We start from the raw sequence: 13,306 nt of genomic DNA, 5'->3' as shown, positions 1-13,306 counted from the left end.
CCAAGCCGAAATCAGGGGGATAATTGGACATTGGTTCAACAACATCCATGGCTGAATAAGTCCCGGGGCCAGAAGGAGACGCTCCTACATTGGAACGGTCTCTCTACTTATAACAGATTCGGGAGCCTAGAGGAGGTGGATTGACTCCCTGCGCAACCAGCCAAGCAACCCCGAAGGGAAATCTTACCATCGCAGGGGCACCATCCCAATGACCGTACTGGTCCTGAGCTCGTAACAAATGAAGTGGGATGACCAAACAGCCCATGGTATGAAGGGGAGCCATCCATATTTGACACAACAAAAAATCCCGGCAGGGAAGATTGGCCGCCCCTACCCTACATGTACCACTCTGCAGCTACCTCTATCGAACCATCAGGCCCCACCTGTTCTGGCTGCTATGTGACCCCTAACCAGCAAACTGAGCCACCTGAGAGGTCTCCTAAACTTGAGGCTACGACTATTTCTCCTATGCCCATTGTTTCTACAAAGGCTTCTCCACCCGCTGACTTTGTTCTAAAAATCTGAAGTTGGAATGTGGCTGGTCTCGGTCGCAACTTTGATATTCCCGAATGGCATGATTTTCTGGAACCCTATCACATCTGTCTTTTCCAGGAAACCTGGTGCCTGGAGCCAAGATACCGAGTGGGATTCTCTACCTTTTTTATCCCCGCTGCTCAGGAACAAGGATCTAAAGGTCGCCCTTCAGGCGGCCTTATTATATGGATTAATATTGCACTGGGCTTTAGAGTAATAGAAAGAAATACCCAGTCACCTGATCTCCAGTGGCTAACGATAACCCACAAAAGGGGAAGAAGCTTGGAAGTTTTCAATATTTACCTGAGGGGTGCTAAAGGCGGTGCATCCCATCTACCTGCTACAGGCCTAAACCACAATCTGGCCGCCTGCAGTGCGGACTCATATGTAATGCTTGCAGGCGACTTTAATTGCTGTTTTGAACCTCTGGCCAGAGAAGATATCTTGGACACTTTCGAGGAGGACACCAGGAGAGGCATTCCTATTCTGAGCCTTGACCCGATCCCTAAATGGTCGCAAAACGCAATAGAGATCAATGCTCTTTGTATGGAGCATAATTTGCGAGCGACAAATGGGCGATCCAAATCTGACCAAACTGGTGCTCACACCTATAACAGACTAGGCCATACATCAAGGATTGATTTCGTCATGTTTAACTATAACCTCTGGCAATACCATCAAGACATGGAGGTCATAGTGTCGGGTGATAGCGATCATAACCCTTTATCGCTAACTATTTCATCTCCTTGGCAGGCCGGAAACCAAGGCCCTCCCGGCCATAAGTGGAAATCTTCCCATGAACTAGCCCCCACAAACTGTAGCAGGCGCCTGAAGTGGGCAAAAGTCTCAGCCGATGAAACAAGGATGGCCCAAGCCGGGACTATTTTGGAAGGAGTGGAGTTACGGATGGACACCTCAAGGCCAACTGATATTAAGATTCTACCCCTATTCACTGAGACTGTATTGGCACTGAGTGATTTATTCATTGTTCCCCAATCTACTCGTAGGCGTCCCTCAAAACAAACAGATAAGTGGTATACAGCTAAATGCCGTGCAGTTAAGAGGGAACTTGTTGTGACATTAAAGTCCAAAGTCGCAGCTGATATTAGGGCTGAGAGGAAAATTTATAAAAAAACCCTATTTGAAGCCAAGCAGGATTACGATTCTAATTTTTGGGGAGATCTTGTAGAGGCAAGCATTAGGAAGGATGCCAAGAGGTTCTGGGACTTATTAAGATCTAGGGAAAAGCCCATTGACCAGCAGCTAACTTCTAACATCCCAGGGGGCGTATGGTTTAACCACTTTTTGAAATTATACTCTGCTCCCCCAGGCCCATCCCAGTTAGCTTGCCCACCCATGAGTTTACTGTCTAACCCTATTACTGATCCCCGGTGCCATGACGGTTTATTTACCAGCTTGGAAGTCGAGAGCAATCCAAGGTATTGTCCCGAATAAAGCGGGAGGTCCTGACGGGATCCCAGGAGACCTAATTAAGAATTACCCATCTTCCTGGAGTAGACTAATTGCCTCCCTTCTGAATGAAGTATTATTGGGTGGAGTCTTTCCTGACTCCTGGAGGGGCGCTGAAGTCGTACCTATTTTTAAAAAAGGTTCTAGGGACGACCCAGCGAACTACCGGCCAATTAGTTTATTGGACTCTTCCCAAAAGGTAGCAGGAAAGGTGGTATTGGGCAGGATCATCCAGTGGGCCGATGAAAATCATATCCTGTCAGATCTTCAAGCGGGTTTCAGAACAGGAACACGTACAATCGAGCAGACGTTCCGCCTTTTAATGATCTATTGGAAAGTGGTGGTGCTGGGAGGGGGCAGTCTGTATTTAGTCTTCATTGACTTGCGGACTGCGTTCGACCTAGTACCACGCGCACTTTTATGGAGCGTCCTCGATGGGTTAGGCCTCCCTCCCTACCTGCTCTCGCTCCTTGTAAAATTTCACGACAGGAATTTTGCCCAAATTAGATGGGGTGCACAGGGAGAGAAAACACCTCGTATCCCCGTGGACAGGGGCGTCCGCCAAGGGTGTGTGCTTGCCCCCACTCTGTTTTCTCTTTACATTAATGGAGTGGTGGAGCATCTACTCCAGCAACCATCAGACGCACCCACCCTGGCTGGAAGGAAAATTCCAACGCTCCTGTTCGCGGACGATACCCTCCTTATCTCGAAAACACCAATGGGCATCCAATCGCTGCTCTCCAGCTTCAAGGCCTTCTGCGATGAAAGGGGTTTGGCCATAAACATAGGGAAAACTAAGTTTTTGGTTCTTAACCCGCCCAAAAAGTCTGTCTTTCCCCCGGCCCTAGATTCTGTCCCACTTGATCGCGTCAAAGAATTTGACTACCTGGGTATACGCATCAGTGACACCATGAGCTGGAAGGCACACCACCAAAAAGTGTTCCTGACTCACAAAAGGGTGGCAGGTGCCTTGCTCAAGGAACAGCGAGCCTCATTACTAAAACCCATTGGGGCCCCCCTGGATATTTATAGGGCAAGGGTTGTGAGCGCGGCACTTTACGGTGCCGAGCTGTGGGGCACTCACAGAATTGATACTCTGGCTCATCTTGAGAGTAACTTCCACAAAGATCTAATGGGTTTGCCCCGCAGCACGCCAACAATCCCACTGCTGTTAGATGCAGGTACCCGGGCTATTTGCGATCAAGCGAAACTACGCCCACTCCTGTTATGGTCCAGAATCTGGAATGTGCAGGAACTTAGAAGTTATGCAGAAGCTTTGAATGACATTATGTCACTACCGGGCTCACATAAAATCATCTGGCTCAGGGAAGTCAAAAAGTTGCTGCTCAAACTAGGACTAGGAGAGGCTTGGGCTAACAAATCTGCACCCCCGAAACAACAGCTAAAAAAGGCTTATTGGGCATGGGTAGACAGTGAGAGGGTTCGTAGTACAAACCATTGCAAATCTGTAATCCTGTTTTTGCCGGTCAAAGAGTTACCATTAAGGGAATCTTATCTGGATACTATCCAGAGCTCATGGGACAGATCACTGTACATCAAGTTTAGGGTGGGGGTGCTTCCATTATGTGAGTTTACGTCCACTTGGAGACCGCCGGCCCAAACTGTACCTTACTGCCCTTTTTGTGACCTAAGGGTAGAGTCTGTGCCCCACATGTTGTTTGAGTGTAGTGTCTATGCAGCCCCGAGACGTAGGTGGTTGAAGCCCCTTTGCAGGTGTTTGGGAACTCGTTCTCATTTAGAAGCGCTGCGTATCTTACGTACAGATGCTAGACCCTTCTTTTCCACCTGCATGGCAACATTTTTGGGCTGGGCCTGGCGTCTTAGAGCTGCAAGAAAACTGTTAATCCAATGACCGAGCTTCCACACCCAATATGCTGCTATGTCGATTAAATGTTCTTATGTTGATGATTGCTGTTTTAAAAAATGTTTTTTAAGATGTATGAAATGCTTTTATGATATGATTTTTATCGAATAAAGCTATTACTACTACTACTAACTATCCACAACATGGATTTTACATTGTGAAACCAGCAATACAAGAATGCAGTATAGTGGTTGCACAGTAGGAAGGGATTCAATGTGTTATTGAATGATCCAGTTTAAATGAATACATGGGTCTCATTTATTTTGTTCAGTAATTATCAAGGATTAATGCATCTCATTAAGAGTGGTCGAGATTTCAATGTAACGTTCAGCATCCTTGTTAAACTCTGCTTCAATAGTTTTGAGTTTTAGTATCCAGTAAGTTTCTCTTTTGTGTAAACACAGTTTTCTGTTACCACCTTTGCTCTATGGCAGGATTATTCTACGCCTGTGAAGCAGATTGTTCAGTGATTGATATGATGATTGGTGTTACTCCCCTTAAGAGAATGATTTGCATCCAAATTCTTAATGGATTTTCTGTGTATTTAAACTCTCTTTTTACCTGCTGCATGCTTTGCCACAACATGTTTTGGAGCACATGATTTTTTAAATTTTTTTCATTCCATGTTCTATTTCCTGTTCTATTTTCTGGATAAAATACACTAATTACTACTAGCTTTTTGCACACATTTCTTAAAATTAGTAGCTATCCCTCAAATTGTAAACCGCCATCAACCCACTACGTATGACGGAGCAAAAGAGAAGGACAGTATGTCCTTTAGTGCATTTTTTTTACATTGCACGTTACATCAAACCATAATCAATAATTTCCATTGACTGTGTTGGTGTAGTACCGTGGTACTCATAGTATGGCCCACGGGCCGCCAGAAGCCTGGCAGGCCTTTCTTGGCGGTCTGCAGACCTTACTGGTAGTATAGCCATTGCCCCCCAGAGAGAGAGAGAGAGTGGTGAGAGAGAGATTGGAGAGAGTGGGCAGAGAGAGAGAGGGTGGAGAGAGAGAGAGAGAGAGGAGAGAGAGAGTGGAGAGACAGGAGAGAGAGAAGAGAGAGAGAGAGAGAGAGAGAGAGAGAGAGAGGAGAGAGGGAGAAAGTGGAGAGAGAGAGTGTAGAGAGACAGCGGAGAGACAGAGAGAGTGGAGAGAGAAAGAGAGTGAAGAGAGAGTGGGGAGAGAGAGTGGAGAGAGAGAGAGTGGAGAGAGAGAGAAAGTGGAGAGAGAGAGAGAAAGTGGAGAGAGAGAGAGTAGAGAGAGACAGTGGAGAGAGAGAGTGTAGAGAGAGAGACAGACAGCGGTGAGAGGGTGGAAAGAGAGTAGAGTGCGAGACTGACTGAGAGACAGAGATACTGAATGACTCAGTAAGAGAGACTGACAGAGAGAGAGAGAGCGAGAGAGACTGGCAGACTGAGGGGGCCACACTGTAACTTTGGCCCCTGACAGAAAGTTTGTGAGTACTCATGGTGTAGTAGAAGGGCTCGCTGTACTTACTGTCTGTCACTGGCGCCATTTCATGGTTCAAATTTCAGACAACTGGAGCAGAAATGAGTGAGAAAACAGTGAACAAAAATGTATACAAACTAAGATAGATGGAAAGAGATTTCGAGTGGTATAGCAGATAGATATGGAGTCTAAATAGTGAATAACAAAAAAGAGTATGTCTATCCGCTTCAAACAGAACATAAAAGGAAATTTGTTTTCAGAATACCTCCCAGCCCTGCTTCATGCTTTCTCAAAGGCCTTGTGTGAATACTTCTGCCGATTTCCATAGCACCTAATGTGTCGCTCAAGGGACCATCAGGTATAGTGCAGATATTGGTATGCATAGGAATTATATAGGTTTGCTGCTATGAGAAATTAGATTTATTATGTACCTTGATGGAGAGAGACTGACTGACGGAGAGTGAAACTGACTGACTGACAGAGAGACAAACTGACTGACAGTGAGAGAGACTGACTTACAGAGAGAGACTGACTGACAGGGAGAGACTGACTGACAGAGAGAGACTGACTGACACAGAGAGTCTGACTGAGAGAGACTGACTGACTTAGAAAGACTGACTGTGACTGACTAAGCGAGAGAGACTAATTGACAGAGATAGAGAGACTGACAGAGAGAAAGACTGACTGACAGTGAGACTGACTGACTGACAGAGAGGCTGACTGAGAGAGAAAAAGAGATGGACTGACAGAGAGAGAGAGACTGACTGCCAGAGAAACTGACTGAGAGAGAAATTGACAGAGAGACTGACTGACTGAGAGAGAGAGAGAGAGAGAGAGAGAGAGAGAGAGAGAGAGACTGACTGACGGAGAGAGAGAGAGAGAGACTGACTGACTGAGAGAGACTGATTGACTGAAAGAGACTGACTGACAGAAAGAGAGACACTGACTGACAGAGAGAGAGCCTGATGTACAGTGAGAGACAGACTGAGAGAGAGAGAGACTGACTGACTGACTGAGAGAGACCGACCGACTTATTGAGAGAGAGAGACTAACTGACTGAGAGGGACTGACTGACTGAGAGAGAGACTGACTAACAGAGAGAGAGCCTGACTGAGAGAGAGACTGACTGACTGACAGAGAGAGACTGAATGAGAGAGAGAGACAGACTAACAGAGAGAGAGAGAGACGGACTAACAGAGATAGAGAGACTGACAGAGAGAGAGAGAGAGAGAGAGACTGACTGACAGAGACTGACTGACTGACTGACTGACAGAGAGAGAGACTGATAGATAGAGAGAGAGACGGACTGACAGAGAGAGAGACTGAAAGAGAGAGAGATACTGACTGCCAGAACATCTGACTGAGAGAGAAACTGTCAGAGCGACTGACTGACTGAGAGAGACTGACTGACAGAGAGAGAGAGACTGAATGACTAAGAGAGAGACTGATTGACTGAGAGAGACTGACTGACAGAAAGAAAGAGACTGACTGACAGAGAGAGACAGACTGAGAGAGACGGGCTGACTGAGACTGACTGAGAGAGACTGACTGACTAAGAGAGAGACTGACTGACTGAGAGAGAGAGCAAGAGAGATAGAGACTGACTGAATGACTGACTGACAGAGAGAGAGACTGACTGAATGACTGACTGACAGAGAGAGAGAGAGACTGACTGAGCGAGAGAGACTGACTGACTGACAGACAGAGACTGAATGAGAGAGAGAGACAGACTGACAGAGAGAGAGAGACGGACTAACAGAGATAGAGAGACTGACAGAGAGAGAGAGAGAGACTGACTGACAGAGACTGACTGACTGACTGACAGAGAGAGAGACTTATAGATAGAGAGAGAGACGGACTGACATAGAGAGAGACTGAAAGAGAGAGAGATACTGACTGCCAGAACATCTGACTGAGAGAGAAACTGTCAGAGCGACTGACTGACTGAGAGAGACTGACTGACAGAGAGAGATAGACTGAATGACTAAGAGAGAGACTGATTGACTGAGAGAGACTGACTGACAGAAAGAAAGAGACTGACTGACAGAGAGAGACAGACTGAGAGAGACGGGCTGACTGAGACTGACTGAGAGAGACTGACTGACTAAGAGAGAGACTGACTGACTGAGAGAGAGAGCAAGAGAGAGAGAGACTGACTGAATGACAGACTGACAGAGAGAGAGAGAGACTGACTGAGCGAGAGAGACTGACTGACTGACAGACAGAGGAAAGACTGTGATGGAATTGTGGTCCAAGTGTGTATGAAGCTATGCAATGCCTCTTAGGATTGCTATTGTCTGTCTAATGTTTTGAAACAGGTTAGATTATTTTTACTCCAGCCCCCCCCCCCCACCTCCCCTCAGTGGGGGGCCGAGAGTCGCACCGGTAGGGGGACCCTTGGCCCTACCGGTGCGACCCTCGGCCACAAACCACACTGTAACTTTGGCCCCGGACAGAAAGTTTGTGAGTACTCATGGTGTAGTAGAAGGGCTCGCTGCACTTACTGTCTGTCACTGGCGCCATTTCATGTTTCAAAGTTCAGACAACTGGAGCAGAAATGAGTGAGAAAACAGTGAACAAAAATGTATACAAACTAAGAAAGATGGAAAGAGATTTCACGTTGTATAGCAGATAGATACGGAGTCCTAAATAGTGAATAACAAAAAAGAGTATGTCTATCCGCTTCAAGCAGAACATAAAAATAAATTTGTTTTCAGAATACCTCCCAGCCCTGCGCCATGCTTTCTCAAAGGACTTGTGTGAATACTTCTGCCGATGTGCATAGCACCTAATGTGTCGCTCAAGGGACCATCAGGTATAGTGCAGATATTGGTATGCATAGAAATAATATAGGTTTGCTGCTATGAGAAATTAGATTTATTATGTACCTTGATGGAGAGAGACTGACTGACGGAGAGTGAAACTGACTGACTGACAGAGAGACTAACTGACTGACAGTGAGAGAGACTGACTTACAGAGAGAGACTGACTGACAGAGAGAGACTGACTGACAGAGAGAGACTGACTCAGAGAAACTGACTGACTTAGAAAGACTGACTGACTGTGACTGACTAACCGAGAGAGACTAATTGACAGAGATAGAGAGACTGACAGAGAGAAAGACTGACTGACAGTGAGACTGACTGACTGACAGAGAGGCTGACTGAGAGAGAGAAAGAGATGGACTGACAGAGAAAGAGACTGACGGAGAGAGAGAGACTGACTTCCAGAGAAACTGACTGCCAGAGAAACTGACTGAGAGAGAAACTGACAGAGAGACTGACTGACTGAGAGGGAGAGAGAGAGAGAGAGACTGACTGACAGAGAGAGAGACTGACTGACTGAGAGAGACTGATTGACTGAGAGAAACAGACTGACAGAAACAGAGACACTGACTGACAGAGAGAGAGCCTGATGTACAGTGAGAGACAGGCTGAGAGAGAGAGAGACTGACTGACTGACTGAGAGAGAGACTGACTGACTGGATGAGAGAGAGACTAACTGACTGACAAGGACTGACTGACCGAGAGAGAGACTGACTAACAGAGAGAGAGCCTGACTGAGAGAGAGACTGACTAACTGACAGAGAGAGACTGAATGAGAGAGAGAGACGGACTGACAGAGAGAGAGACTGACTGACAGAGATAGAGAGACTGACACAGAGAGAGAGAGAGAGACTGACTGACAGAGAGACTGACTGACTGACAGAGAGAGAGACTGACAGATAGAGAGAGACGGACTGAAAGAGAGAGACTGAAAGAGAGAGAGATACTGACTGCCAGAACAACCGACTAAGGGAGAAACTGTCAGAGCGACTGACTGACTTAGCGAGACTGACTGACAGAGAGAGAGAGACTGAATGACTGGATGAGAGAGAGACTAACTGACTGAGAGGGACTGACTGACCGAGAGAGAGACTGACTAACAGAGAGAGAGCCTGACTGAGAGAGAGACTGACTAACTGACAGAGAGAGACTGAATGAGAGAGAGACGGACTGACAGAGAGAGAGACTGACTGACAGAGATAGAGAGACTGACACAGAGGGAGAGAGAGACTGACTGACAGAGAGACTGACTGACTGACAGAGAGAGAGACTTACAGATAGAGAGAGACGGACTGAAAGAGAGAGACTGAAAGAGAGAGAGATACTGACTGCCAGAACAACCGACTAAGGGAGAAACTGTCAGAGCAACTGACTGACTTAGAGAGACTGGCTGACAGAGAGAGAGAGACTGAATGACTAAGAAAGAGACTGATTGACTGAGAGAGACTGACTGACTGACAGAAAGAAAGAGACTGACTGACAGAGAGTGACAGACTGAGAGAGAGAGACGGGCTGACTGAGACTGACTAAGAGACACTGACTGACTGAGAGAGAGAGCGAGAGAGAGAGAGACTGACTGAATGACTGACTGACAGAGAGAGAGAGACTGACTGACTGACAGACAGAGGAAAGACTGTGATGAAATTGATGAAATTGTGGTCGAAGTGTGTATGAAGCTATGCAATGCCTCTTAAGATTGCTATTGTCTAATAATAAAAATTTATTCTCAAAATGTGCTCTTTGTAGTTACATCTACTTTTGAAATACAGCACTGTCGCATTGTCTAATGTTTTGAAACAGGTTGGATTATTTTTACACCTGCCCCGTCCCCCCCCCCCCCCTCAGTGGGGGGCCGAGGGTCGCACCGGTAAAGCCGAGGGTCCCCCTACCGGAGCGACCCTCGGCCACAAACCACACTGTAACTTTGGCCCCCGACTGAAAGTTTGTGAGTACTCATGGTGTAGTAGAAGGGCACGGTGCACTTACTGTCTATCACTGGTGCCATTTCATGTTTCAAAGTTCAGACAACTGGAGCAGGAATGAGTGAGAAAACAGCGAACAAAAATGTATACAAACTAAGATAGATGGAAAGAGATTTCACGTTGTATAGCAGATAGTTACGGAGTCATAAATAGTGAATAACAAAAAAGAGTATGTCTATCCGCTTCAAGCAGAACATAAAAGGAAATTTGTTTTCAGAATACCTCCCAGCCCTGCGCCATGCTTTCTCAAAGGCCTTGTGTGAATACTTCTGCCGATTTCCATAGCACCTAATGTGTCACTCAAGGGACCATCAGGTATAGTGCAGATATTGGTATGCATAGGAATAATATAGGTTTGCTGCTATGAGAAATTAGATTTATTATGTACCCTGATGCCACTTAAGGATATGCAGGCAAGTTCATTTTGCATCATTTTTGCTGCTCATAAAATATTTATTGGATCAAATCAATTTTACTTAGGTGTGTAATTTTAAAACGGTTTTGCATTATATCCATAACCAAACATGTGGATTTTGGACCCATGGCTAATCATATACATCACATGTATTTCTATAATTCATTTCACATATGTAATACCTATTTCAACAGCAACATCCTAGTTCAGAAATTACATATTAAAATTTTTTTAAAAACCACCGAGGAACCTAATCTTGCATTTGGAATTTCATATTTAAAAATGTAAGAAACTGGGGGGCATATTAGCAAGAACCTCGTTAAAATGATCCCTGTTTTAGCGGCTGGAAACTGCCGCTAAAACGGCGATAATGGGCTTGCTAATATGCATTATAGAATTCCAATAGAAGCCCAGATTAGATGTGCAGGACATTTAACCTGGACCTCTATTGAAATTCTATAACGCATATTAGCAAGCCCATTATCGCCGTTTTAGCAGCAGTTTCCTGCCGCTAAAACAGCGATCATTTTAATGAGGTTCTCGCTAATATGCCCCCGAGTGTTCTGTACACGTACTTTCCAATTTGAAAGATTATTTGCAGTTTTTTAAACAGAACGATTGTGAAATCTATTTTTTATGCGTTTTGTCTTAGTGCTACTTCTTACTTTGGACGACACTGAGCTAGTTTGCTGCCTTCTTGTTTAATTGGCAGCAGAGGGTGAGAATACGGAACATGTTCTCTAACTATTCCATTTCCTGTTGGAATACCTCAGGGCTCCCCCTTCCTCCTCTTTTATCTTAGACAGTAATCATGCAACAATAGTTGGAGAAGTGATAATAGATTAGATTATGTAAATGCGTGTTCCAGTTGCCAACAGCTGTACTAAATTCAAACTGTGGAGCATATTTACAAGAACCGGCGCATCCCTGCATATCAGCAGGGAGGTGCCAGTTATTGTGCGCTATGCCTTTGCCATCATGGATGCGCCACATTTACAATGCGGGCACCATGGGGCAAAATCTGTGCCGCCGTAAAAGTGGCGCATTGCGGGAGTTGCGTTGCAAGCGCAACACAGCTTCAACATTGCTCTGGGGGCCCTATCTAGTTAATGCTGCATCAATCCTTACGCCTGCTTCAGGCAAGCGCAGTGTTTTGACGCAGCATGGGCCTAAAAGTGTAGAAAAGTGAGATTTCACTCAGCCACTTTTAGGAGGCGTTCCAGCGCCGAAACGCCCCCCCCCCCGTTGCCCAGGAACGCCTACATGTGGCGCAGGGCTTTACAACGTGACGCATCTCCCAGATGCGTCACGTTGTAAGTACCCAGCACCATGGCACAGGATTTGCGCCGCCGCTGCGTCACAACAGTGACGCAACAGCAGCGTAAATAAGGCGCAAGGGGCTTGTATATCTGCCCCTATGTATAAAAGGAGTAAAACATGTGACCTCTGAAAATAATACTAAATTACAATGTGTCACCGTTTTTGAGATGCAATCACTGGTTACCAGCTAAATATATAAAATATTATAAATGTATTGCAAGATGTATTCTTATTTTATTGGCTTAATCTCAGTTATTTTAAAGAGACAGTTTTGACATGTTAGTTAGCTAGCAATCCATCATTATTGGTATACAAAATATTATATATCCCAAGCTTAATTGTTGAGAGCAAACTTCTAATTTTAGGCAGATTATTGATTATAGATATACAATAAAAATATTAAATATTCAGTTTTGTGGGGTTGCTAAAAATGTTTAATTATAGGCTGTTTGTACCTAATAGATTGTGAAAATTACAGCAAGGATATTAGATGTTCTACACAATTGATGATGATGTTACGCAATTTATGTTCAGTTCAGTTTATGTAAACTTGATATAGTAATCTCAAATAGAGATCAATTAACTTGCATGTTAAACACAAACACAATTAATCAACATATGCAGACTATACATTTAAAAAGATTCCCAAAAAGTTAAATATTTTATAACCATAAGACAAGCTAAATGCACTCTAATTTGAATTCTCTTTTTCATCCTGATTTGTGTGTTTATGTCTAACCTGGAGGCGGCTTGTACTGTCTTCCAAACTACACGTAATTATACATAACAAATAAAAATGAATGAATATTTACTTAAGTAAAGGAGCTTTCAATCAGCCCCCTTTATCCATCGATCAGTTGAGCAGCATGTGGTTTCTTTCCACTACAGCATACGTCAAGGGAAATGGGTCAGTCCACTTCAGCGATTGGCTATCTTTCGCAGTGAGTGTTGGCATTTTGCATGACCACAAGTACCTACCCAACTAAAAAGAAAACACTACAGTGGACAAATACTTTGCCGGGTGAGCCTATAACTTGAAACGCCAATATTTCTTCTACTTTCTACTCTAAGCATCTCGGGAATCTGCCTTGCACCCCCATTGGAAGAGATGTCTCCTTTCCTGTTTCCTGCTGGTACTAGCACTAAGGAGTGCCTCAAAACTCCCTCCCACCGCCCAAGTTCACTAGCCAGACTGGACTTCATTTCCCAGTTGCCCCGGAGGCTGGGACAACTGGAAGTCACATTTTCGTGCCTCCCAGGGCAGGATAACGTTTACCTGCGGCTCCCACATTGCGGGACGCATGTGGGTATAGCCCAAATGAAGTACTGGCCAAGTGTGGGCCCGTCCGCACCTGTAATGGCCTGGAAGGGGCTGGGCCACCCCTCTTGATCTGACCCCTTTATAAAGGTACTGTACCTC

General features: G+C 45.2%; 1 protein-coding gene across 1 annotated transcript in view; it reads left to right on the top strand.

The window, feature by feature from the left end:
* NELL1 (neural EGFL like 1) overlaps positions 1-13,306 on the top strand; it is a 3,816,074-nt gene that overhangs the window by 1,684,792 nt on the left and 2,117,976 nt on the right. The window lies entirely within an intron of this gene.

This window comes from Lissotriton vulgaris, chromosome 2_2 (assembly GCF_964263255.1).
Source record: "Lissotriton vulgaris chromosome 2_2, aLisVul1.2, whole genome shotgun sequence".
Classification (NCBI taxonomy): domain Eukaryota; kingdom Metazoa; phylum Chordata; class Amphibia; order Caudata; family Salamandridae; genus Lissotriton; species Lissotriton vulgaris.
This window is presented reverse-complemented; position numbering and strand designations above follow the sequence as displayed.